The sequence below is a fragment of the Oryctolagus cuniculus genome, chromosome 13, assembly GCF_051225735.1.
Source record: "Oryctolagus cuniculus isolate XC-2025 breed Fujian yellow rabbit chromosome 13, ASM5122573v1, whole genome shotgun sequence".
Classification (NCBI taxonomy): domain Eukaryota; kingdom Metazoa; phylum Chordata; class Mammalia; order Lagomorpha; family Leporidae; genus Oryctolagus; species Oryctolagus cuniculus.
Window position 1 is genome coordinate 100,928,176 of NC_142879.1, and position 26,946 is coordinate 100,955,121.

At 48.8% G+C, this 26,946-nt stretch overlaps 1 long non-coding RNA gene across 6 annotated transcripts in view; it reads left to right on the forward strand.

Annotated features, from left to right (window-relative positions):
* LOC149122810 (uncharacterized) overlaps positions 1-26,409 on the forward strand; it is a 43,871-nt gene extending 17,462 nt beyond the window's left edge. For 4 of the 6 annotated variants that reach the window (XR_016219225.1, XR_016219229.1, XR_016219224.1 and 1 more), the window contains one exon: positions 1,055-17,445. This is a non-coding gene — a long non-coding RNA (uncharacterized LOC149122810). Of the gene's footprint in view, positions 1-1,054; positions 17,619-19,582 lie in introns of those variants that run through there. The other 2 variants (XR_016219226.1, XR_016219228.1) reach the window with 2 other exon arrangements.
* Positions 26,410-26,946: the final 537 nt, after the last annotated feature.

Sequence of the window (26,946 nt, forward strand, 5' to 3'; positions counted from 1 at the left end):
GGGATGCCGGCACTGTAGGTCTCTACCCAATACCCCACAGTGCCAGGCCCTTTTTCTTTTTCTTTTTCTTTTTCTTTTCTTTTTTTTTTTTTTTTTTTTTTTTTTTGGACAGGTAGAGTTATAGACAGTGAGAGAGAAAGACAGACAGAAAGGTCTTCCTTCCGTTGGTTCACTCCCCAAATGGCCACAACAGCCTGACCTGCGCCGATCTGAAGCCAGGAACCAGGTGCTTCTTCCTGGTCTCCCATGCGGGTGCAGGGGCCCAAGCACTTGGGCCATCTTCCACTGCCCTCCCAGGCCACAGCAGAGAGCTGGACTAGAAGAGGAGCAACAGAGACTAGAACCCGCGGACCATATGGGATGCCAGCACGTCAGGCAGAGGATTAGCCAAGTGAGCCATGGCGTCAGCCCCCATTTTATGTTTCTAATTCCTATGCCTGTCACCTAATTATTACCTTCACTGTACTGATAAGAAAACTAAGGCACAGGCCTTCGCAGTGGCACAGTAGGTTAACGCCCTGGCCTGAAGCGCTGGCATCCCATATGGGTGCCAGTTCGAGTCCTGGCTGCTCCACTTCCAATCCAGCTCTCTGCTGTGGCCTGGGAAAGCAGTACAAGATGGCCCAAGTGCTTGGGCCCCTGCTGCTGCGTGGGAGACCCAGAAGAGACTCCTGGCTCCTGCCTTCGGATCGGTGCAGTTGTGGCAAATTGAGAAGTGAATTATCAGATGGAAGACCTCTCTGCCTCTCCTCTCTCTGTGTAACTCTGACTTTCAAATAAATAAACAAATCTTAAAAAAAAAGAAAAAAGAAAAAGAAAAGAAAACTAAGGCACAAAGTAGTTAAGTTGCTTGACCAAAGTCAATGCTAATAAAAGCACAGGAGGAGGGGGCTATGCTGCATGGGAGCACTTGAACTCCAGGATCTGTAATCTGCCATGCTGCGCTACCTGTAAATGACCAAAAGTAGAGTTCTCAAGTTATTTTTAATATAACTATTTTCATTGAAATATATTAACATGTAATTAATTTATTGTTTAACATTTTATTTGAAAGGCTGAGAGATGGAAACAGAGAGACATCTCCCATCCGCTGGCTCACAACAGCTAGGGCTGGGCAAGGCTGAAGCCGGGAGACCAGAACTCAGTCTGGGTTTCCCACGTGGGTGGCAAGGACCCAAGTACTTGAGCCATTGTGTGCTGCCTTGCAGAGTGTGTATTAGCAGGAAGCTGGAACTGGAAGCAGAGCTGGGACTTGAACACAGGCGCTCCAGGATGGGATGCAGGCAACCCATGTGATCTCTTAACTGCTGTGCCACACACCCACCCTGATTGTTATTTTAAATGATTGCATATTTTACATTCTCTTGGGTTGTTAGAATTTTATTTGATAGGCAGAGAAAGCAAGAACTCCCTTTTCTGGTTCACTCCCCAAACGCCCACAACAGCTGGAGGTGGGCCAGGCCAAAGCTGGGAGCCAGGAATTCAGTCCAGGTCTCCCACATGTGTAGTAGGAGCCCAACTACTGGAGCCATCAGCCACCGCCTCCCGGGTTGCTCATTAGCAGAAAGCTGGAGTCGGTCAGGAGCCATAGCCAGGTATTGAACCCCGGGGACTTCTGAGTTGGGAGGTCTTACCTGCCAGGCTAACGGGCTACTCTCAGTTTGAATTTCTAACATAAATACCACTAGACAAAGGCCACAAAAACAAAAGCTCCTTTACAGCATAAAACATACCTTATTAAGATGACTGGCGGGGCCAGCGCCGCGGCTCACTAGGCTAATCCTCCGCCTTGCGGCGCCGGCACACCGGGTTCTAGTCTCGGTCGGGGCGCCGGATTCTGTCCCGGTTGCCCCTCTTCCAGGCCAGCTCTCTGCTGTGGCCTGGGAGTGCAGTGGAGGATGGCCCAGGTGCTTGGGCCCTGCACCCCATGGGAGACCAGGAAAAGCACCTGGCTCCTGGCTCCTGCCATCGGATCAGCGCGCCGGCCGCGGCGGCCATTGGAGGGTGAACCAACGGCAAAGGAAGACCTTTCTCTCTGTCTCTCTCTCACACTGTCCACTCTGCCTGTAATAAATAAATAAATAAATAAATAAATAAATAAAATTAAAAAAAAAAAAAGAAGTGCTGAAGTAAAGGGTTACCTCCCAACCACCGATAGCTAGGTCAGTTCAGCTCTGTCCCTGTGGCACAGTAGGTCCAGTCACTCACACACACAGAGCGGGCTCTGTGGGAATCTCAGAATAAAATCTCAGGCAGTGTGTTCTCGGCTATAGCAAAGTCTGCCAAAGTGTGCGGTGAAAGGACAGTTGATAGGGTACCCTACCCTCATCAGCCCGTCTCTGCTCCTGGTACAAACCCGTGCACAGGTGTGAGCTTCCCATGGAGCAGCACCTCTGCTCCACAGATGGACCCAGCTGAGCAGAGCAGCACGCATAACTGGGCTCCCCGATAGCGAGAGGACTTGCTTATCTAGGACCACAGCCAGGGCTGTCCTGATGACAAAGGAGTGACTGGTATTTGTCATCTGCTTTGCCTACAGCGACACCGGTTCCAGTTTTCCACTTCTAATACCCACTTTAAAAATTCTTTTTGAAATAAATTGGATTTCCAACATTGAATTGATTTAAAGAAAAGCAGTGAAAACAAGTTGGGCATAAAAATATAGCAGAAATTGGTCAGTGCAGGAAGTTAAAGAAACTTTTCTGTAAAGCATGTCATCTGTCTGGGGTGTCTGATGTGAGAAAAATGGGGCAGAACTTGAGGTAACTCCAAGTGGTAAAAGGTGAGGGGTAGAGCCAACTCTGCCTAGAATTAAAAAAAAAAAAAAAAAAAAAAAAACACCTTTTGCCTGGGCATCTGAGGGGCTCTCAGCTCTCTACTCGCTCCTCCCCCACTTGTCCCTTGTCACTTGTCACTCACACTAGAGTGTGTGCCTCCCTGTGTCTTCCGCTGCCCCTCAGCCATCATTGCAGACTTGCTTCCCCTCTTCAAACACTGCGTGTGCATATATCTGCTAAGGGACCGATGTGCAGAGTGCATGAAGAATTCTCTACCACTCAACAAACCAGAAAATTAACAACTCAATTGAAAAATGGGTGAAAGACTCTGAATAGATGCTTTTGCGAAGAATGTCTCCAAATAGGCCGTAACAAGAAGATACTGTGTCACATTCATTAGGATTGCTGTTAAAAACCAAAAGCAAGGGGCCAGCATTGTGGCTTAGCAGGCACCAGCATCGCATATGGGTGCCGGTTCAAGACCCAGCTGCTCTGCTTCTGATCCCAAGTGTTTGGGCCTCTGCCACCGACATGGGAGACCCAGATGAAGCTCTTGGTTCTTGGCTTTGGCCTGGCCCAGCTCTGGCCATTGTCACCCTTTGGGAAGTGACCCAGCCGATGGAAGATTCTGTCTGTCTCTGCCCCACCCCCACCCCCTAACTCTGCCTTTCAAAATAAATAAATAAATCTTAAAAAAATAAAAGGTATACTTGGGGCAATTAGTACAAGAGCCAAGGCCTCACTTATTTAAAAAAAAAAAAAAAAAAAAAAAAAAAAAAAAACAGAAAATCAGTGCTGGTTAAGGATATGGGGGACTTGGAACCCTCCTGCACTGCTAATAGGGAGGTAAAGATGGTTCAGCTTTTGTGGAAAGCAGTTTGTCAGTTCCTCAGAAAAGTAAAAAGCAATTTACCATATAACTAGTAATTCCACAAAAGAAAGCAGGAACACAGACAGATTGTTATACACCAATGTTCATAGCATTATTCACCATAGCCAAAAGGTGGAAGCAACCTAAGTGTCTATTGATAGATAAATAAAATATGGTTTATATGTGGAATAGAATAGTATTCATTATTTTAAAAAGTGATTTTAAAATTATTCGAGAGGCAGAGAAGCAGACAGAGAGACAGACAGAAAGCTCTCACCCACTGGTTTAACCCCCATGTGTCTGCAACGTCTAGCGCTAGGCTGGGACCAAAGCCAGGAGCCTGGAATACATCCAGGTCTCCCGTGTGGATGGGAGGGATCTGATTACTCAAGCCACCACAGCTGCCTCTGAGGGTCCACACTGGCAGAAAGCCAACTGAAGTCAGGAACCAGAGCCAGGAATTCACCTCAGATACTCTGATGTAGGGTTTGGGTGTTTTTAACTGCTAGGCTAAAGGCTTATTTGAAGGGAGGAATTTTTTAAGATTGATTGATTGATTGATTTGAAAGAGTTACATGGAGAGAGAGAGCAAGTGATCTTCCATCCGCTGGTCCACTCCCCAAATGGTTGCAATGGCCAAGGCTGGGCCAGGCCCAAAACAGGAACCAGGAGCTTCTTCCAGGTCTCCCACATGGGTGGCAGGGGCCCAAGCACTTGGCCCGTCTTCCACTGCTTTCCCAGATGCACTAGCAGGGAGCTGTGTCAGAAGCAAAGCAGCTGGGACTCGAACCGATGCTTATATGGGATGCTGGCATCGCAGGCAGCGGCTTAACACACTGTGCCACAGCACTGGCCCCTCAAGGAAGGAAATTTTGAGACATACTACAGCACGGATGAACCTTAAAGATCTTAGGCTACAAATGTGTGGTTTTAGTTCCATGAAGTCAAATTCTTGGAGTCAGAAAGTAGACTGGTTACCAGGACTGGGGAAAGTGTGGCTAAGGGTGAGCTCTTGCCCTGAGTACAGTGTTTCAGTTTGATGGAAGAAGTTCTGGAGGGTGGTGGTGGTGATGGCACAGCTAGGAATGAACGTAATGCCACAGAGCTTTACACTTTAGAAATGGTTTTGGACACTCTGAGGAGTTATTATCCACATACATAAAATCCAGTGTGACTGTATGTCTCAAGGGAGATGGATAACCCGACATACAGCGCAGCTCACCCCTTCTCACAAAGCCTCAATGTCAACATCATCTGCATGGTGCGATTGTTTGCTTGAGCACATGTGTGTTCACTCACTGAGGATCTAGACTGGGGGAGCACTGCTTCTGGGTCCCCATGTTAGGCCTTCTTTTGCAGCCGTGGTTGTATCACAGAAGAGCAGGCTAGACAGACAAGGAGGAGGCCCTGGCAGTCTTGTACCAGGAAGTTAGCCCCAAACAGAAGCACGGGTCACCCAACTGATTGATGTACGGAACAACTCTGCTCCGCCAGAGAGCGGCAGAACTGCCCTAGCAGCGGCCCAGGCCTGTTTTATCCAGATTACTTTGCAGGACAAAGTCTCTGCAGACTTTTTGCAAAACAGGACATGTGCTGTACAAAACATGGAGTCCAGGGAAAGAAACTTTATGAATTTTTTTCTTCCCATATGCAAAGCAGAAAGAGAGAGAGAAAATGAATGAATCTTCTTTCTGCTGGTTCACTCCCCTAAATGCCTGCAGCAGCTTGGACTGGGCCAAGTCAAAGCTACCGTCTCCCACATGGATGTCAGGAGCCCAGATACTTGAGCCAACACCTGCCCGGCTCCCTGGGTGTGCATTAGCAGGGAGCTGGATCAGAAGCGGAGTAGCTGGGGCGTGAAACAGGCACTCCCATATGAGATTCAGGTGTCTCAAACAGTAGCTTAATCATTGCACCTCATGCCTGCCCCATGGGCAAGCAGCATTTTTGGTAGAAAAGCTTTCTTATTTTGATTTTTTCCCATAATTTTATCAGCTTTTTACAAGATGCTGCAATTTCTCTCTCGCAGTGAAGGGCTGTTTGTTTTTATACTAGAAACTACATACACCAGCAACATTTCTCCGAGAGAGAGTTTGGAGAAGAAACCAGCTCTTTAACTGTCTTGATTCTTCCTCCTTATTCCCTGCTGTCCCACTCGTGTCCTCCCGTCCCAATGCCCCATCCCTGTCACATCCTGGGGCAGCATGCCACTCTGCAGTCCCAGTATGGCAGCAGGAGGCTCACTGTGAACACAAAAGGACAAGTGAGTGTGACTGCCTCCTGCGGGAGTGTCTCAGTCTCAAGTTGTTTAGCCAGTGGATGGTGTCACCAGGCAGGCTCTGCGCACTCTTCAGCTCCCCCAGCGGCCTATCACTTCTTCAAAGGCTTCTGTATCACCTTTCAGCTATTTATCTGTCTCTGAATCCGAACAGAAGGCGGCAAGTGTTTTCTTGGGGCCCTTTTATTCTGAATTGTAGAGAGATGGCACCTACTTTGAGGTCTTTGTTAAAGTAAAATGCGCTTGTAGAAAGTGTGGTGGAGGCAGCTGGCTGACTTAGTGGTTAAGAGCTTCCATCCTGTATTACAGGGCCTGGGTGTGAGTAGCAGTTCTGCTTCTATCTCACTGTCCTGCGTAGCACGCTGTGGGAGGCAGCAGCCAATGGCTCAAGCAATTGGGTCCCTGCTACTCAAGTGGGAGACCCAGACAGAGTTTCAGGCTCCTGCCTTTGGCCTGGCCCAACTGCAGCTGTGAAGGGCATTTTGGGAGTGAACCAGCACATGGAAAATCTCTGTCTGACTCTCTTTCTCTGCCTTTCATAAATAAAAATAGATAAATGAAATATTTTTGAAAGGGTGGGTTTTTATTTTTTTAAAAGATTTTATATATTTACATGAGAGGCAGAGTTACAAACAGAGAGAGGGAGAGACAGATACAAAGGTCTCCCACCTGCTAGTTCACTCCCCAAATGGCGGCAATGGCCAGATGGCCAGACCCAAAGCAAGGAGCCAGGAGCTTCTTCCAGGTCTCCCACATGGGTGCAGGGGCCCAAGCACTTGGGCCATCCTCCACTGCTTTCCCAGTCCATAGCAGAGAGCTGGATCAGAAGAGGAGCAGCCAGGACTCGAACCAAAGCCAGTATGGGATGCTGGCATTGCAGGCAGAAACTTATCCTGCTATGCTGGCCCTTGGATCCTAATATTTCTGAAATTGTCTCCTGTTAAATGAAGTGGGATTTCTCTGGCTCTGCAGCTCATTACCCTGTCAACCCTGTCTCTCTGTGTCATGGAACCTACTTCTATCAAACCTTCCACAGTCAGTATTCTGTTCATAGTCTGAATTCCACAAGTTAGACCAAGGGAGTCACACAGGCTGTGGTTCAACTCATGTGCAATAGAATTGCCAAGTACCTAGTTTTTTGAGGAAATATTACAAATCCACTCATGTAGCTATCCAGTGGTCTGACATTTGTCAAGTCTCATGATTGTTTGCGGACGACGTGGCTTTTACAGGAACCCCTTTGATGCCTCCCCATGGCCTGTGCTTTAAGGCCCCCACATCGAGAGCACTGCAGCAGGGGGCCCACCTGGCACTCAGCGGCAGGTGCATGCCCCTGCACCCAGTCCAGCAAGGGCACGTGACTCCGCAGGCAGGGCTGCACGTCTAGACGACACCTTGTCTGCCGGCCAGGCGGCGTGCGGTCGCCCGCGTGGCCGTACCCAGTTGTTCCCCGCTCTAGTGTTTTCCATCCGGCTGGCATTCCTTCATCACCACGCAGCCTGCTGGAGAAAGAAATGTTCATCAGCTATGTCCAAAAGACAGGCCATCCGAAATCCGTATTTTAAAGTTAGATTTCATTTTCGCAATTCTAAAACACATTTGTGATGATTTTCTGTGTGGAAGTCCTTACATGTTGGAAGGAATAGTGACCTGTTTACATGGTGAGTAAATTTACCTGTGGAACCAAATACCAAAGCCCTGTCACAAGAGGCCTCCTCGTGGTGTCCTTCTCCTTTTCTTTCTTAGTAGACTCCATTTTCACGGGAGTCCCTCTGTTCAGAAGAAGGTTCATTTCCACATTTCCCCTGCAGCCGGGTGATGTGTGCCCAACGGGAGATAAGCAGAAGTGGTGGGCAGAACTTCCAGGCAAGAGCCGCAAAGGGAAAGGGCTGCTCCGCTTCCCTCCTCCATCCCAGCTGCAATGTGAACGTGGCAGCCGGAGCTTGAGCAGCCTTCTCGCACCAGAGGGGAAGCCACGGGCTCAGGGTAGAGCAGCGGCAGGAGCCTGGTGTCAGGCCCGCGTCCCTGCAGCTGTCGAGAGTCTACCTCTGGGTGTGTTTATCTCAGAGAAACTAGCCTACTGCTTCATTAGGCCACTGTCATTTTGGATTTAATCAACAGACGCAAATACATAGAGAAAATTTATTCTTTTGGAAATTTGCGGTATGATGCTCTAAGTGGTTTAATTTTGGCTTTATTGTGGCATCTCCATCGAGTATTTATTCAGATCTGAATGATGTCCTGTAGTAGTGGTGGGTAATAATAATAATAATAATGTCAGTAACAAGAATGCCGGCTCCTTCTTCTCCTTCCGAGGGCATCAGTACCTTCACCACCGTCCTTCTCCTTGAAGGAATTCTTTGCTTTGACAAGTGGAAATTGGTTCTCTAAGGCAAATCACTTGCTAATTCAAAGCTGCTGAAATGCAGTTTTCATTTTTCATTCTTGTATCCAGTCCAGGTCACTGTCACGGGCAGGCTGTGTTCTGACCAAAACAAAACAAAGCAAAACAGAAAAAACCTGCGCGTTGCATTGATAGTGACTCTGTGGCAGAAGGGTTGCGTCTGCAGTGCTGGTGAGGTTTTCCTCACCGACCCAGAGAGTAACTGTGTCTGTTTGCCTCATGATTGTCCATGCAGCTGCGCATATGTCTAGATACTTCCCTGCGTTATAATCTCATCATAATAAGGAGGTGAATTTTATGATTTCTTTTCAAAAGACACCTTTCACTTGTTTCGAGGTAAATATTTTTGTTTTAGACAAAAAATATGAAAAACAATATAATACTAGTGCATTCCCAAACCCCAGATGTATAATCTGGTTAGCAGATATGTCCTGGTTTTTCACACAACAGGTATGGGTGATATTTCAGTTGAAACCATCCAGCAGTTTTAACTTTCAGAAAGTTTTCAGATTTTCGCTATGTAGCATCTACTTTAGCTGATACCATTAAAATATAGGATTTAACTAAAATAGGACCACCTCAAATCTTTCACGGAACTAGGTTAGAACTGATGGATGGAAAGGTCAGATTTTAAAAGTTTTCTCAGAAAAAGAACTATGCTTGGACAAGGTACCTGCCTGTTTTGAGTTTCACTTTGCTCTATTAGAGGTGTGATAATCCTTGCCTGCCAATCTCACAAAGTTGTGAAATCTCACAGTGAGATATGGGGAGACCTTTGAACAAGCATTTTACAAACCTCTTCTTATTAATGTACAGATTTTACTACCTATGGATATGGTCCAGATTAACTCCAGTTACCTGCAGTTCTGGATCCATAGAGGGCTCGTGTTAGTTGGGTTAAGCAGCGCTGGCTGACTTCTCCGTGAATTCCAGCAATGTCCCTTCCTCCATCACCATCGCTCCTCCATCACGCCACAGCCCAGTGAGTCGGGTGGATCTGCCTGGTGGCTGTCCTTCGGTTCTGGGACCCACAGTGCTACACCTCACACCTCTGCCATCTCAAAGTCCTTTGCTTCCAGCCTCAGCGGGAAAGAGAAAACTAGGAACTCAGGCTCGTCCCTTTCGGTGTCGGACGGACGCCATCCTGTGTCTTTCTCATCACCGTCCTCTGGCCCTGAACAGCTCTAGGGGAACACCTGGGTATTGTGAACATTCTTATACAGGTGACTTGAAAGGTAGCTACTACCTGATTAAAAGTGGGCGTTTGTAAGTTGAAGTCTGTGAAATGGCTTTACGATATCCAGAACTCCCATGAAATTCATGTAACCATTTGAGCTGGTTTTGTGATGTTTATTTTTCCAGAGAAAGGCCCCATAGCTTTCACTTGATTTCAAGGAGAAATATGAAAAAAAGGAAAACACAGCAGTGACTGACTGTTGACTTAAGGCAAGGGGAGAGAAGCCAGGGGATTGGCTGTCATTCTTCCTTTTATCTTTGCCATTAGCTACAGTTTACTGTCTCCTTAACACTGGCGGCTGGCTTGCTTTCTGTAGTAAGCGTTTTCCATATCTTCAGTCTTCACATTGCCCTGCAAGGCAGGTGTTCTTATCCCCTTTGTGCAAACAGGGAATCAGGCAGCAGGCATTTCTGACCATACGGCTCGGAGAAGGGAGGGACTAGAATCGGAATCCAGGACTATTTAGCTCGACCATCTCCCTATCACATTGATCAGTTTTGGGTGTTTACTGTCCGCTCTGAAGGAGATGTAAAAGACAATAGAGCCTGGGCATATTCGTGACTTTTTGTCTCCTCTGCAAACTGAACAAAACATCAAGGTTTAGTGGATAACATCCTGGGCGTTTCTGTATGTAGCTGGATTGACAGACTAAACTCTGATGAAGACCTGCCGCATACACGCCTGGCTGCAATGGGGTGGCGCGGCTGGTTAAGCCTCTCTGCCTGCAGCGCTAGCAGCCCATTAGGGTGCTGGTTCGTGTCCCAGCTGCTCCTCTTCTGATCCAGCTCCCTGCTAATGACCTGGGAAAGCAGCAGCAGATGGCCCTAGTGCCGGGGCCCCTGTGCCCACCTGGGAGAGTAGGAATAAGCCCTGGCTCCTGGCTTCAGTCTGGCCCAGTGCTATCACGACCATTTGGGTAGTAAACCAGCAGATGGAAGACCTCTCTGTAACTACCTTTCAAATAAATAAATGAATCTTAAAAAAAAAAAAAAAAGGAACTGGCTGCACATAGAAAAAATCCAACTAGCACAAAAGAAAAGTGAAAAAATTGTTCCTTGGTTCGTGTTTCGATGGAGAGATGGACAGACAGAAATATTTGTTTGTACTGATTTTGCAAATAATTTGATTTAGCTGATGAGACCATTTCTGTTTTTATTCTAAAAACTTCATTCTACATTTTTTCTGAATTTTCTGAATTTTAACTTCAAATATTAAAGCCGATCTAAAACACTGAATATTCTCCTAAAGGACCAGGCGCCATGAACCATCTCCTCGGGCGCTCTGGAGAAGGCTGGGGAGCTGTCACCACACAGCAGCCTTGGCAGGGTGGCCAGCAGGCTGTTTTCCATGTTTCTTTGTCTTTTGTGTAACGGAATCAGAAGTAGCAAGTTGTACCTCAGCTAGGACTTCGGGTTTTTTTTTTTTTTTTTCTTTTGCTGTTGTTGCAAACGACAAAAACCAAGTCCAACTTTCTTAAGCAAAATGCAATTTATTGGAAGAGCTTAGAGGATTCCTGGAAAGCTGGTGGGAGCAAACTTGGACAAAGAACAGGGATGAAGTTGCTGTCGAAGGTCAGGAAGCCAAGTTCTCAGCAGAATCCAGGCAGCAGTAACAACCTCTGTCCACTTTTGAGTCCTTAAGGTCGCTTCACGGATTCGAAAGTCAAAGTCCCAGGGAGTGTCTGATCATCCACGGCTAAATCTCAGGCTCAACAGTCCCTATCCCTGCTACTGCCCCACCCCTCCGCCGCTGGGCAGACAGCCACTCCTTCTCCAAGCTACGCAGGTTAGAGGACTCTCCACAGCAGAGAGCAGGACGCCAGCGGGACAGAGAGACAGCAGTAGCCGCCCCCAATCATCTCCGTGACCCTCAGCCCGGCTCTTTGTGACCTTTTAAGAAAAGGACACCAAGCCGGCGCCGTGGCTCAATAGGCTAATCCTCCACCTTGCGGCGCCGGCACACCGGGTTCTAGTCCCGGTTGGGGCGCCGGATTCTGTCCCGGTTGCCCCTCTTCCAGGCCAGCTCTCTGCTATGGCCAGGGAGTGCAGTGGAGGATGGCCCAGGTGCTTGGGCCCTGCACCCCATGGGAGACCAGGAAAAGCACCTGGCTCCTGGCTCCTGCCAGGATCAGCGCGGTGCGCCGGCTGCAGCGGCGGCCATTGGAGGGTGAACCAGCGGCAAAGGAAGACCTTTCTCTCTCTGTCTCTCTCTCTCACTGTCCACTCTGCCTGTCAAAAAAAAAAAAAAAAAAGAAAAGGACACCAAAAAGTCAGATGTCTGATTCAGATTTCTTAGCTTGGCTCCTTACATGAAATTAAAATGCTAATTAAATACTTAAGGAATATATAAATTTAGAAATACTACTCATCTCTTGATGACTGCTGCGTCTTTGCCAGTATTTATCAGAGTAACAAAAACTGAATAGAGGAAGGATTTGATTTTACTAAAGGGGGTACAGTAAGGAGAAGAAAGAAGAAACTGAGTTGCTGGTTAATAACAGAAGTAAGGAGAGGTAGGCAGAAACAAGGGATGAAGAGACGGCCTGCGAAGAGGAGAGAACACAGTCAGAAACGGGGGTGCAGGCCTGGCGACTTTGTCCCGCAGCCCTTCCTGCCACCCCAAATCCCTCACCACCCTCCTCTTCCCGTGCTCAACTCATTGCTCGGAGCAGTCCCGCTGAGTTCTCTGGACCTGGAAACTCATGCAACCCCAGGTCTCGTACGGGGTTTAGGGTTCATCCAGATCCCAGAAAACCAGGACAACCAGCTCCCACAAGGCCTAGCCCCCCTGCAGAATGAAATCAGGAGCTCCAAAAACTGGTGCTGCAGCAACAGTGAGGGTGGGCGTGGACAGAGATGACCCTGAGTGACCAGGGACATGTCCCTTCCCTCCCTTTTCCACTCCTTTTTTTTTTTTTTCTTTATCCAAAACTTCTCAAGGGAGCAATTTCCAGGGAAGGTCAGTCAAGCAAACCAGAGATTCAGCAACAGGATCTGTAAGTGATGGTCTCCTTTGAAAATGAATGGCTGTTTTAGGCAAATAAGTGCAGTATGCAACTATTCTGATCAAAGTAGGGAGACTTAGAAAAAAAAATAGAGTGTGATAAGATCTTCCTATGCCCTGCTTTCTGAGAGAACATTTTTCTTTGCGCTTTTTTGGCAGTCACCCTTGAGTGACTTATTAACAGCATGTCTCGACTGTGGACAAGTTTTGCTATATTTTGTAAATAAAAAAATTTTTTTTTTCTATCCAACATGGCAGTCATGGGAACTAAAAAATAGAGAATATCAAGACCGAGACTTAAGGAAGAGGAGTGGGTGTTCAGCATAGCAGTTAAGCCACTACCTGAGATGCCACATCCGATATCGGAGTGCCTGGGTTCAAGTCCTGGCTCCTCTTCTGATTCCAGAGTCCTGCTGATGCGCACCCTGGGAGGCAGCAGGTGATGGCTCAGGTGGTTGGGTTCCTGCCACCCATGTGGGAGACCTAAACTGCGTGCCTGGCTGGCTCCTGGCTTTGACCTGACCCAGCCCTGAGTGTTGTGTGCATTTGAGAAGTAAACCAGTAGTTGGGAGATTTGACTCTGTCTTTCAAATGCCATAAATAATTTAAAAAATGAAAACAATTTTGAAAAACTCAGTCATATCCTGAGTATGGGCTTATTTAGCTATCCAGAATGCAATTTTAAAAAATTTATTTATTTTGAAGTCAGAGAGAGAGAGAGATCTTCCATCTGCTAGTTCACTCCCCAAACGGCCCCAACACCCAATGCTTGGGGCTGGGCCAAAACCAGGAGCCAGGAGCTTCATCTGAGCCTCCCACGTGGGTGCAGGAGCCCAAGCACTTGGGCGATCTTCTGTTGCTTTCCCAGGTGCATTAGCAGGGAGTTGGACCACAAGTGGAGCAGCTGGGATTCAGACAGGCACCCGTATGAAATCCAGCCCTGCAGATGGCAGCTTAACCAGGTGAGCCATAGGGCCAGCCCCAGAAACACGATTTTCTTTTTTGGAGGATTTATTTATTTGAGTTTTTGTCAGAGTTGCAGAGATAGAGGGATAGACAACGGAATGCATTTTTTACTTGAACTGGAAGGTTGATTTAGGCCTAGATGGAGAAGAATGTGCACCAGGAGGAAGTACTCCAGCAGCTTGAGTGTTTGCAGCAGGCAGGCTCTGAACTAGTGAGACAAATGAAGGCCTAGGGTCTTGGCCTGGCAGTAGAAATAAGCGAACTAGAATGGACATTGGAAAGGATTTAAAAGACAGTTCTGCAGGGGAACACGTGCGAAATGGCCCCAAGCAACATCCACGCTTGTGTGCTGTTTGTCCCTGACAATTTGCCAGGGCTAACCTGTTCTCACACTCTAAATGGCTGCCGCCGAGCTGGATCTGGCATGGAAGGCACAGACTGCGTGATCACGAGGACATCCCCAGAACACGCTGTGACCTCCGCGCGTCACGCTCTGGGTCTTCAGTGAAGGTTTGCTCCACTCAGCTCCCACACCTGCCTGTGCTCACCTTCCCCGCCCCTTTCAGTAAGGGAGACACTCCATTCTCAGAAAAAAAGGACCAGCAGTTCAGCCTTCGTGTGTGCCTTTGCCATGCGACCTGAGCATGCCTACCGTCGGGGGCAGAGCCTTTTCCACTGCTTAAATCGGGATGTGGTCACTGGGGCACGAGCACCCGTGTACAAGGGCTTGCCCTCTCTGACTACTGCCAGGGAGCCCACCACTCCCATTAGTCTCCAAGGGGATGACAGGGCAGGTGGAGAGAGGAGCCAGCCATCCCAGTCAATCCAGCCTCTCCAGACGAGGCCCATACCAGCTGAGTTCGGCAAGACCACCCAAATGGCCGGCTCGGATTGTGATCTTTGGTCGCTGCTTCAAACCACTGTGTTTTTGAGAGTGATTGTGAGAGGAGCAAAGTCTACCACCATTACTAACCAACAAATGCCAATTGCTGTTGTTCAGAGAAGGTTACAAGACCTGAGCAAACACACATGATTTGGGGATGTGTCCCCTCCCAGTGTATGTGCCAGAGTTACTGTATGGGGCTGGTGCTGTGGCGCAGTGGGTTAACGCCGGCATTCCATATGGGCACCAGTTCTAGTCCCGGCTGCTCCTCTTCCAATGCAGCTCTCTGCTATGGCCTGGGAAAGCAGTGGAGGATGGCCCAAGTCCTTGGGCCCCTGCACCCACATGGGAGACCCAGAAGAGGCTCCTGGCTCCTGGCTCCTGGCTTCGGATTGGCTCAGCTCCAGCTGTTGCAGCCATCTGGGGAGTAAACTAGTGGATAGAAGACCTCTCTGTCTCTTTCTCTGTCTATATCTCTACCGCTTAAATAAATAAATAAATAAATATCTTAAAAGAAAACATTTAGTTACTGGTGGTCCACTGGAGAGTTCTTACTTTACAATGAGAAGCATTCATTCCTTTATTCTGTCCTCCATGCTGTTACATAGGATGGAGAAAGGGAGGTAAGACTGTATGTGGATGAGTCAGGTTCATTAGATAACAACCAATGGAGTAGCCATATGAGGACATTTATCATGGGAACTGCCTGATGCAATATCGAGTCCTGGAGGGGCTTCGGAGTCCCATGAACTTGAACGCTCAGTCTTCTAGATTTCCTCTATTATTATTTTGCTTTTACCTTTCTTTATTTGAGAGGCAGAAACAGCGCCCATACTCTGGTTCATTCCCCCAAATGCCCACAGTGGCCTTGGGGCTGAAGCCTGGAGCCAGGAATACAATCCACATCTCTCACTTGAATGGCAAGGACCCGATTACCTAAACCGTCATCACCGCCTCCCCGGGTCTGGTTAGCAAGAAGCTGGAGCCCAGTGTTGATCCCAGTTACTCTGATGTGGGATACAGATGTTTTAACCAGAGGCTTAGCTGCTAGATTAAGCACCTACCCTGAACTTGTCATTTCTAATTCTCAAATGTTATCTAAATTTTAAAATTATCTTCAGATATATCTGACCTAATTCATGTCCATTTTTTGTATTACTTTAAAAAAAAAAAGTATTTATTTGAGAGGCAGAATTACAGAGACAGGGAGAGACAGAGAGGAAGGTCCTCCATCTGCTGGTTCACTCCCCAGATGGCTATAATGGCTGGAGCTGAGCCAATCCAAGGTCAGGAGCCAGAAGCTTCTTCAGGGTCTCTCATGTGGGTGCGGGGGCTCAAGGACTTGGGCCATCTTCCGCTGCTTTCCCAGGCCATAGCAGGGAGCTGGATCGAAGTGGAGCAGCCAGTACTTGAACTGACACCCGTATGGAATGCCGGTGCTGCAGGCAGGGGCTTAACCTACTGTGCCACAGCGCCGGCCCCTTTTGTATTACTCTTGTCCTAGTTAAAATATGCAATCTTATACTACATGACATTTTGGGCAATAAAAACCACACATATAGTGGTATTTTCTTTTTTTTAAACATTTATTTATTTATTTGAAAGTCAGAGTTACACAGAGAGAGGAGAGGCAGAGAGAGAGAGAAAGAGGTCTTCCATCTGCTGGTTCACTCCCCAAATGGCCACAATGGCCGGAGCTGCACCAATCTGAAGCCAGGAGCCAGGAGCTTCTTCTGGGTCTCCCACATGGGTGCAGGGGCCCAAGCCCTTGGGCCATCTTCTACTGCTTTCCCAGGCCATAGCAGAGAGCTGGATTGGAAGTGGAGCAGCCGGGTCTCAAACCAGCACCCATATGGGATGCCGGCACTTCAGGCCAGGGTATTAACCCGTTGCACCACAGCGCCAGCCCCGGTGGCATTTCATAAAATTATATCACCTAGGGATATTGTAGCAGTTTCAGTTTGTGTAAGTACACTCTACAGTGTTTGCACAGTGACAGAATCGGGTAACGATGCATCTCTTAGAAAATATGCTCATCATTAAGTGACACATGATTGTATTAATGAAAATTAATAAATACCGTAATAATTTTCTTAAATTTTGTGGAAAGTTATTACCTATCACCAAGCAAAGATCTGAAGAGGCTAGCTGCTTTTGGATATAATTTCATAAATGATTCATGTAGATGACAAAAGTAACAATGCAGTATAATTTTAAATACATATATTTGATTTATGTTTTTTTATCTGATAAGCAAGTGACAGAGAGAAAGGAAGAGCCAGAGAGAGAAAAATCCATCTTCTGGTTCTTTTTTTTTTTTAAGATGTATTTATTTTTTATTTGACAGGTAGAGCTTACGGACAGTGAGAGAGAGAGACAGAGAGGAAGGTCTTCCTTCCGTTGGTTCACCCCCCAGTGGCCACTATGGCTGGCGCTGCGCCAAACCGAAGCCAGGAGCCAGGTGCTTCCTCCTGGTCTCCCAAGCGGGTGCAGGGCCCAAGCACTTGGGCCATCCTCCACTGCCCTCCCAGGCCACAGCAGAGAGCTGGACTGGAAGAGGAGCAACCGGGACTAGAACCCGGTGCCCATATGGGATGCCGGTGCTGCAGGCGGAGGATTAACCAAGTGAGCCATGGTGCCAGCCCAGGTTCTTTCCAGCCAGAAACGTGTAACTCCATCCAGCTCTCCCACGTGGGTAGCAGGAGGCCATGTACCTTCCTGTGTTGCCTCCCAAGCCCATTAGCAGGAAGGTGGATAGAAGCGCAGGCAGGACTCAATCCTGGGCACCCCTGTATGGGTCGCAGGCCTTGCAAGCGATGGCTTGACCCACTATATCACAACACCCAGCCCATAGAATTAACATATATTAACTCTGAATTGAGTCTAGATGGATCTACCATGGTTCTTAGCCTACTGCAAAATGGAAGTGTCAACTTGTAACACATCATATTTACTCTTTACAGTAGCTTTACAGTTACTGAACCCTGAGTGTACTCACAGTCGTGCCTTATTTTCACCAGCCCAGCGCCATCTGACAGCATCAGCCTTACTAATAAGAGACTATAGAGACAAAAATTGAAAACTGAATGATACCCAGCTCAGCCTCTTGGTTTTGATAGTGAGGAGACTGTAGCATGCAGATTCAATGATTTGTCTACAATAACACAGCCAGAAACAGCTGGTGCTGATCCCCGTCCCATGAAAATACAGCTCATTGTCCCCATCCAGCATGATTGGTGATGGCTGGCAGGAAGCTGTAGCCCTGGAAGCGAGCCCAAAGCTGCTTGTCAGTCAGCCACACCAACATGGCCCCTTGCACTCTGGGGAGCGCGTGCGATTTGGATATCAGCATCCCCCACAGACCTGTGTGTCACTTGGTCCCCAGAGTGCTGGTGTCGGGAGGTGGCGGAGCCTTTAGGAGGCGGGGCCTAGTGGGAGGTCCTGAGCTCGTGAGGGTGTACCCCTGGAAGTCTGTTCTCAGGTGATCTGAGTTCTGGCGAGAGGTTTGTTGTAGAAGCCTGGGTTTGGACCCACCGCAGTCTGCTCCCTGGCTCATCAGGTGGCCCTTCATGTGCGCGTGCCCCACCATTGCCACCCACCACCCTCACCAGGGGCCAAACCAATGGGCCCACCCAGTCGTGGGCGCAAACTTCTGAAGCTGAGCTAAATAAGTCTTTCCTCTGCCTTGGTATCTCACTGTAGTCACAAAACACTGAAAGTCGGCGTCATAAACACAGTCAAGTAGGAAAAGGGGCAGTGTCATGTGCCTTAAGTCCTGAATCCCCTAGATCCTGTCTTAACGCTAATAATTTCATAACTTGCTCTACATGCCAATGTAATTTAAAAATGAAGCCAGGTGGGCTTGCATTGTGTCACCATGGGTTAAGCCTCTGCAGTGCCAGCATCCAGTTCGAGTCTTGGCTACTCTACTTCCAGTCCAGCCTCCTGCTAATGAGGCTGGGAAGGCAGTGGAAGGTGGGCCCCTGACACCCATGTGGGAGACCTGGATGGAGTTCCTAATTCCTGGCTTTGGCTTGGGCCAGCCCTGGGTGTTGGGGCCATTTGGGGAGTAGACCAGCAGATGGAAGGTCTTTCTTTCCTTCTTTCTTTCTTTTCTTCCTTTCATCCTTTCTTTTTTTTCTCTCTCTCTCTCTTCCTTCCTTCCTTCCTTTCTCTTTCTCTCTCTCTCTCTCTCTCTCTCTGCCTTTCAAGTAAAGAAATAACTCTTTAAAAATTAAATAAAGCCATAAGTTTTCCATACAGGAGTGGGAAACTTTTTTCCTAACAAGGACCATTGGATATGTATAACATCATTCACAAGCCATACAAAATTATTGACTTAAAAATTAGCCCGCTGAAGATTCCGTGAATTTCAGATCCTCAAATCCTGCCTGCAATTGCCTTGGGAGGGCCAGATCAGATTTTTGTGGGCCTTCTACAGCCTGCAGGTCAGACGGTCCCCACCCATGATAGGGTTGCCACAGTATGTATCACATGGTCCATATTTTAGAAAAACAAAACCTAAATTAGAAAAATGAAGAGAATGTTCCAGGTTCATGGGCACAGGCATTTAGCCTAGTGGTCAAGACACCTCCGTCCTGTATCAGAGGACGTGGGTTTGATTCCCAGTTCTGGCTCCTGACTCTGGCTTCCTGCTAATGCAGACCCTAGACCCTGGGAGCCAGCAGTGAGGACTCAAGTACTTGGGTTCCTGCCACCCATGTGGGAGAACATGTGGGATTAAGTTCCTGGCTCCCAGCTTCAGCAGAGCCCAGCTGCTCTTGCAAGCACGGGGGGACAAACCAGCAGATAGGCACTCTCTGTCCCTCTCGAACAAATAAACATATTTAAAGCTGATGGAAATGTATATTATGAAAAAACTATACATGAGTTTCAAAATTCTTTGCACCCAAGTCAAATTAATATTTTTATTCCATGTCCTATGAACTCCTTCAAATGTCCTCGTATGACTAGAAATATCCCTTTTATGAAACTTACTAAACACGGAGGATTAAATGCATTTAAGCAGGTAACGTAGAAGTTCCCCTCCCTACAAAATCGATCAGCTAGAGGCTTAAGTACCTGAAAAAGAAGAAAATAACAGAGCCTTGGTCTGTAATTCCGCTTCCTTTTTCTAACATGTACATTCTCTTCAACACACAGCCTGGTGCTCGGTAGAGCAGTGACAGCCAATATGGTGAAAGGTGTGCTTACTCTCAGTGCGGTGTAGAAAGGTAAGGGAACTTAGCCTTTCTCACTCTCGCTTGCACTGATGACGTGTGAGTACCAGTTTGCAGTGGTTCCTGATCCTGTGGCTAGCGGCCTCCACTGTGTGCCTTCTAAAATTCCCTTCTGCTTTTGAGTAAGCTGACACCTGTGAAACCTGCTTATCTGTCATCTAATGTTATCACAAACATGATCCTCCCACAGTATGGTCACATAAAAGTACACTTCTGGGGGCCAAGGTTGTGGCACAGTGGGTTCAGCTGCTGCCTGTGGTGCCAGCATCCCAGATGGGCACTCATTAAGGGTCCTGGCTGCTCTGCTCCTGTCCAGCTCCCTTCCAATGCACCTGGGAAAGCAGCAGAAGATGGCCCACGTGCTTGGGCCCCTGCCACCCATGTGGGAGATTCAGATGGAGTTCCAGGCTCCTGGCTTTGGCCTGGCCCAGCCCTAGCTGTTGCGGCCATTTGAGGAGTGAATCAGCAGATGGAAGATCTCTCTCTCTCTCAAACTCTTTCAAAAAGTAAATACATCTTTTTTAAAAAAGTATACTTGCTTCTGGAGCGTTTCCCGAGGCCCGGCACTGGACACTGCCAGCCCCACCCACCCTTTGCTGACAGCACTGTGACAGAGGTGACAGAGCTAGGATTCAAACCCAGATCTCGCCACCTCCAAAGGCTGTGTAAGAGTCTGCTTTGCCCAGTACATCTCTTCCCCTTCTAATCCCTTCTTGGCATCTGCTTCTCAGAGAACCCAAGCGAAGCTGTTGTTTAACTACTTTGGCGTGCGTGTGTAATTCAGGATCAAACATCATTTCTAAATTCAGCTGTCATTCACTAGAAAGGGAAAGATCTAGCAGTGAAAAAAATGTAGGTGTGGATTGCACTGATCAGTGCACTCTGCTGACCTGAGCTTGTAGAAGAGCAGTCCCATGCTGGACAGCCTCAGATCTCTACAGCAAAGCCCTGCAGCCTGCGACGCCTGTTGGAGGAGCCAAGAGGAAAGAGGCAGGGCATGCCGGGCTTCCTCATCCTAGGTGTGGTTAGGATGAGCTCACAGACCCGGGTTGTGCAACCTGGAAGCCATGGCCATGCGTCAAGGCATGCCTAGGGGTGGGGAGGCTTTCCGGAGCATGTTAACGCCCTCCCAACCCGTTCACTTCTCCACACGACAACATGCACCGAGCGCCCACTCTGTGACAAACCCTGACAGGCCCTGAGGGGAAGGCAGATTAGACAAGCGCCGACTTTGAGGAGCTCGCATCCGTCAGGAAGATGGGCTTGGGAACAGAGGGGCCAATGGTACAATAGCAGCCCGAAAGCTGAGGTAGGACTTGACTTGGGAATCCAGATAAGGATGCGTGGAGAGGCAACACGGCTGTGGGCTTGCTGGCTGGGCCTCCCTCCAGTAGGCCAAGTCCCCTCCTGCTTAGGCTGTGCCTCCAGCCACTCACCTCGCACTGACTGGGCTGCAGATGCTGGGAAGAGAGCCAACAAGGCAGACCAGGTCCCTGCTCTCCTGTGTCTTCTGCATCCTGGTGGGAGAGACTGAAGGTAAACAAGAAAAAAAAAGAGAGAGATAATTTCAGATAACGTACACACGGAAGAGAAGAAAATTCCATGAGATGGCAAAGAGGATGAGGGCAACCACTAGTGAGAAGCCCTCTCAGCCTCGGATTTCAGCGGCCCCCAAAGAATCAAATGGCCCTCAGGCACCACGTCCAGTGCTGGGGAAGGGGTTGGCTGGAAGGTCAGTGTGCCGGGGAAGAAGGGTGGTGCGATCCTGACCTTGGAATGTACTTGGGTGATAGTCTCATTGGTTTCCCAGGGCCACTACGGGGAATTATTGCACACCGGGTGCCACCAAACAACACGAAGGTTTTGTCTGACATGGAGATGCTTCCAAGGCCATGCTCCCCCTGACGGCTCTAAGTGGGGACCCTCCCTGGCCCCCGGTGGCTGATGGCAAGCCTTGGCATCCCTTGGCTCGTAGCACACTGCTCCCATCTCTGTTTCCGTCGTCACATGGCCTTCCCAACATGTTGTATCTGTCTGCCTCCTTCTAACGAGGACTCCGGTCATTGGCTGGCAGCCCATGCTAATCCAGCATGACCCACCTCGGCTGAGTTACTTCCACGAAGATCCTCTTTCCAAAGCAGATCGCGCTCTGAGGTTCTGGGTGGACGTGCATCTGGGGAGAGGAGGTCTCTGAGCCCGGAGCAGGAGGGGAGTGGCCTCGCGCCACCTGCTGTACCAGGACGACACAAGCCCAAGGAGACGTTCGAGAAGGGGAGATGGAGGAGGCGGGGACGTGGTGGGGTCTGCTCCAGGCAGGTCTTCCAGAGCCGTCCTTAGGCATCTTCCTTTGTGTTGGGAACACAGGTGTCCACCAACAGGTCTGTCTTCAGAATTCCTGGGTTTTTGAACCACGGGTCCCCTGGCCGACTTCTGTCTGTCATTAAAGTGTTTTTTTGGTTAAAAAAAAAATGAGTGCAGGGAGTTCAGTTATAGTTTCCTTTATATTTATTTGCTTGAAATTTGTCATATTCAAATTAGATAAAAATGAAAAAGGGTTTTGTGGGTTAATTCCTTGTTTTTTTTTTCTTTTTTTATATGGAAATAATTTCACATTTGCCAAGGATTTAGAATAATAATAGTACTAAGAACACCCATCTTGTTGCCGATCATCAGCATTTTACCCCTTCTGCTTTATCATTCTTTCTGTCTTTTCTTCCTAATAGTACTTTCCTGAAGTATTGGGTGGCTAGTTAAATAGTTTAAGACTATCCTGCATGCATCAGTGTGTATTTTGTAACTGCTGTAGTTATTAGCCTCAGTAAACGTAACACCATACGACGCCTTTGTCTAACCTGATCTGACGCCAGCATTGGTACTTACTTTGGGCGGTTAACTCAGAAGTGTCCTTGGAGAACTTTCTTCCCCTCCAACACAGGGTTCGTCTGGGGTCAGGCACTGGCGTTTCCTGTCCGTCTCTGGGGTCTCCTGCTGCTCTAGAACACTGGCACAACTCCTCTTGAATGTTTTGAAAAATACAGCTTTCCCGTCACTTTTTAAAAGGATTGATTTATTGACTTATTTGAAAGGCAGACTGACAGAGAGGGGGTGGGTCTCTCACATAGGTGGCAGGGGCCCAAGTACTTGGTCCACTGCTTTCCCAGGCCTATCAGCAGGAAACTGGATCAGAAGCGGAGCAGCCAGGACTCGAACAAGGCGCTCCGAGATGGGGCGCTGGTATCACAAGCAGTGATTTCACCCGCTGTGCCACAATGCTACCTGAACCCTCCCCCATCTTTCTAAGAAACCGAATATCCCCCACTTTGGGTTTGTCTGGTGTTCCCTCCTGGTTCAGTATGGGTTTGCATTCATGGCCCAACTACCTCATAGGAGATCGCCCGTTCTCAGAGCCTCACTCCGGAGATGCGTGATATTTATCTGCTCTTCGTGGATGAGGTTGGTTGAGAACACCCCAGGCAAAGAGTTGTCCGATTTCTGCACTCTGGAGTTGCTGTTTTCCTCCCCTTGGCAGCTAACGAGCATTCTGGGGGAACCACATTAAGACCGAGGTCCTCGCTTACAATACCCCCCAGCCTGAGCCTCCATTGATGATGCCAGTCGAAGGGTTTACTAGGAGTGTCCCACTCCAGGCTCCTCTCACATTAACCGTGATCTCTCACCAGAGTCCTGCCTTCTTCCCAGCCATTGAGTTACCTGTCTGCCCTTGGTTATGACCTGTTCTTAGCAGCAGGGACTCACAGGCACTGTTGTTCTTGGTGGTTTATCGTGTCCTGGATCTGTGGCTTGTTGGTTGTCTCTGCGATATTGTCATGTTTGGTGATGTAGCTTTTAATAACTGAATTCTAATCATCCATTCTCCTATAACTGGAGAACAAGGGAAAATAAAAGCAGATGTTTTTCAAGTGCAAGTTTCATCTAAAAGAATTCCAGGGCATGACCCCTGCCTGTCGCTTGCATTCTGTTGCATGCACGGTTACTGCTGCTGGAAAGACGGTCAGCATTTCCCAGCAAGCACAAGTATCCTGTGCATCCATCCGACGGCACATGTGCAAAATTCTGTTACTGCACAAGAGAATAATTGTAAGATACAGTCTCCCTGATGAGAAGGGATTTTTCACACAGCTGTAGACAGGACAGCTCTGTCTTTTTAAAAATTAACTCATTTATTGGAAAGGAAGACTTACAGAGAGGGAGAGACACACAGAGAGATCTAGAAGCCGGTTCACTTCCCAAGTGGCTGCAACAGCCAGGGCTGAAGCAGGCCTAACCCAGGAGCCAGGAGCTTCACCCGGGTCTCCCACATGGGTGGCAGCGGCCCAAGCCCTTGGACTAACTTCTGCTGCTTTGCCAGGTGCATTAGCAGGGAGCTGGATTGGAAGTGGAGCAGCCAGGACATGAACCGGCACCCATAGGTGATGCTGGCATTGCAGGCAGTGGCTTTACCTGCTGTGTCACAGCACCAGCCCCACATAGGACATCCCTTACGGCTCTTTCAATGTTTGAACTACAGATGAAGGCAGAGCACATCGAAAGATAATCAGAAGTTTCATTTAAAAAAAAAAAGCAGGGCCGGTGCCGTGGCTCAATAGGCTAATCCTCAGCCTGCGGCGCTGGCACACCGGGTTCTAGTCCCAGTCGGGGCACTGGTTCTGTCCCGGTTGCCCCTCTTCCAGGCCAGCTCTCTGCTGTGGCCAGGGAGTGCAGTGGAGGATGGCCCAAGTGCTGGGGCCCTGCACCCCATGGGAGACCAGGAGAAACACCTGGCTCCTGGCTTCGGATCAGCGCGGTGCACCAGCCACAGCGCGCCGGCTGCGGCGGCCATTGGAGGGTGAACCAACAGCAAAGGAAGACCTTTCCCTCTGTCTCTCTCTCTCACTGTCCACTCTGCCTGTCAGAAAAAAAAAAAGAAAAAAAAAAAAAGGCAGCTCTTTCACATTGGCGACAGCATCAGCTCTGCTCACAATTGTGAGGCCTGAGCCTGGCCCCCTCCCAGACTCCCCTGCACCAGGGAGGCATCTGGGAGATGAGCAGTGGGCGGAGGACGAGGAGAAGGCCTTACGCTGCAGAAGCTCAGGGACACCTGCAGATGCACACAGCTCAGCTCACATCCTGAGATGTCCACCTCCGCAGGGCGGGGGGTGGGAGGGCAGCTTCTCTGTTGTCCTGACTCCCAGCAGTCCTGGCCCCTTATCTTCAGAGGCTGTCTGCGTCCCTCACCCCCGCTTATCCATGGCCCCACTGTCCACAGTTTCAGTGGTCAATCAGGGTCTGAAAGTATGACACAGAAAATTCAGAAGTAAATGACATCTAAGTTTTCGTGGTGGACTCTGGGGCCATCCCGTCCCCTGCTGCCTGAGCTCGGTGCCCTGCCCTTGGCCGGCACGTCCACACTGCCTATGGTACCCATGCACCAGTCTCTCAGTAGCCACCTCAGCTGTCAGATCCACTGTTGCTTGTCTTCCAGTAACCCCTGTTTACTTAGTAACGACCCTGAAGCTCACAGGAAGTGATGCGGGGCCGGCGTTGCAGCCTAGCGGGTAGAGCCTGGCCGTTCCGCTTCCAATCCAGCTCCTGGGAAGGCAGCTAACGATGACCCGAGCGCTTGGGCCCCCGCACCCACGTGACGGACCTGGGTGAAGCACCAGCCTCCTAGTTCTACCTGGCCCAGCACCAACCAGCCTGGCCATTGGTGAGTGAACCAATGAGTGGAGGATCTCTTTCTTGCTGTCTCTCCTTCTCTCTGTGTAACTCTGCCTTTCAAATAAATTAAAATAAAATATTTTTTAAAAGTTTTTTTTTTTTCCTTAACAGGCACAGAGAGATTAAGTAACTCCCCAGTGGTCACAGAGCTAGTTAAGTAGCGGGCTGGGCTCCAAACCCAGTGTGTGTGTCTGGCCCCAGAGTCCATACTTTTGGTTTTATGATTTTTTTTTTTTTTTTTTTTGGTAAATACTGCTTATGCGACTGCATCAGTCTGCTCAGGCTGCCATAAGAAGACATATATCGGATGTCTCAAAGGACACTTTTACAGTTCCGGAGAGTAGAAGAGCAAGGTCAAGTTTCCAGCTGATGCAGGATGTGTCCAGTGAGGACCCTCCTCCAGGCTTGCAGATGGCCGCCTGTGCCCTCACGTGACCCGTTCTCCATGCAACGTGGGCACAAGGAGGGAGAAAATGAGTTCTCTGATGTCCCTTCTTGTAAGGACACTGACCCCAGGGAATCAGGGTGCCACCCCATGGCCTCACCTAACTGTCATTAAACCATCATTACTTCCATGAGGTGACCACAGTAACACCAGCGAACAGTCTCAGCCACTGTTACTTTATTATGTGGCTCTGAGAATGCATGGGCTCTTTTTTTGGGTGTTTTTTTTTTTTTTAATAATATATGTAAGTATTTATTTGCGAGGCAGAAAGAGAGAGAGGAAGAGACAGGCAAGGTTTTCCATCCACCAGCTCACTCCCCTGGGCTGGGCCAGGCTGAAGTCAGGAAGAGGAACTCCACCCATGTTCCCCACACGCAGGCAGGGACCCAAGCCCTTAGGCCATCACCTGCCGCCTCCCAGGACACACATTAGCAGGAAGCTGGATCAGAAGCAGAGAGACAGGACTTGACCCCAGGTGCTCTGACATTGGATGTGGGCGTCTCAAGCAACGGCTTGGCCCACTGCACACCAATGCCTGCCCCATGAGAACTGAAAACGGAGGAGTCTGTATACCCACGCCCCCAGCAGCAGTAGTCAAAGACAGGCAAGGTGGAAGCAGCCCACGTGTCCGTGACGGATGAATTGATAAACAGCATGTGGTACGGACATGATGATGGGACGTGACTCAGCCTTCAAGAGGAAGGGAGTTCTGACACTCTGCCTGTCAAAAAAAAAAAAAAAAAGAAAGAAAGCAGTGACAAGCTTTCTGTCACATTCTCTTGGCTTGGCAGTCAGCAACGAGATGCAGTGCCCAGGTGAGGGGAGGAGAGTGAAGGTGCCCAAGGTTGACACACAGCTCTCTGCACGCCTGCGGCAAGACAGACATAATTGGTGTAAAGACAGAAAAGCACACAGAGCACCCGACACACACAGCTTCACATGGCCCAGGGCACGCAGAGTGGTGACCCCGTGTTGGACTGAGCGCTTAGCATTTATCTATGTCTACGTGTGGGACTCCAGATCTGAACAGGTTTACTATAGACAATAAAGTCCTTATTTAATAAAAGACATGACTGGCATATGTGTAGAACAGTTCACACCAACTCTGAGTTAACATTAGTTTT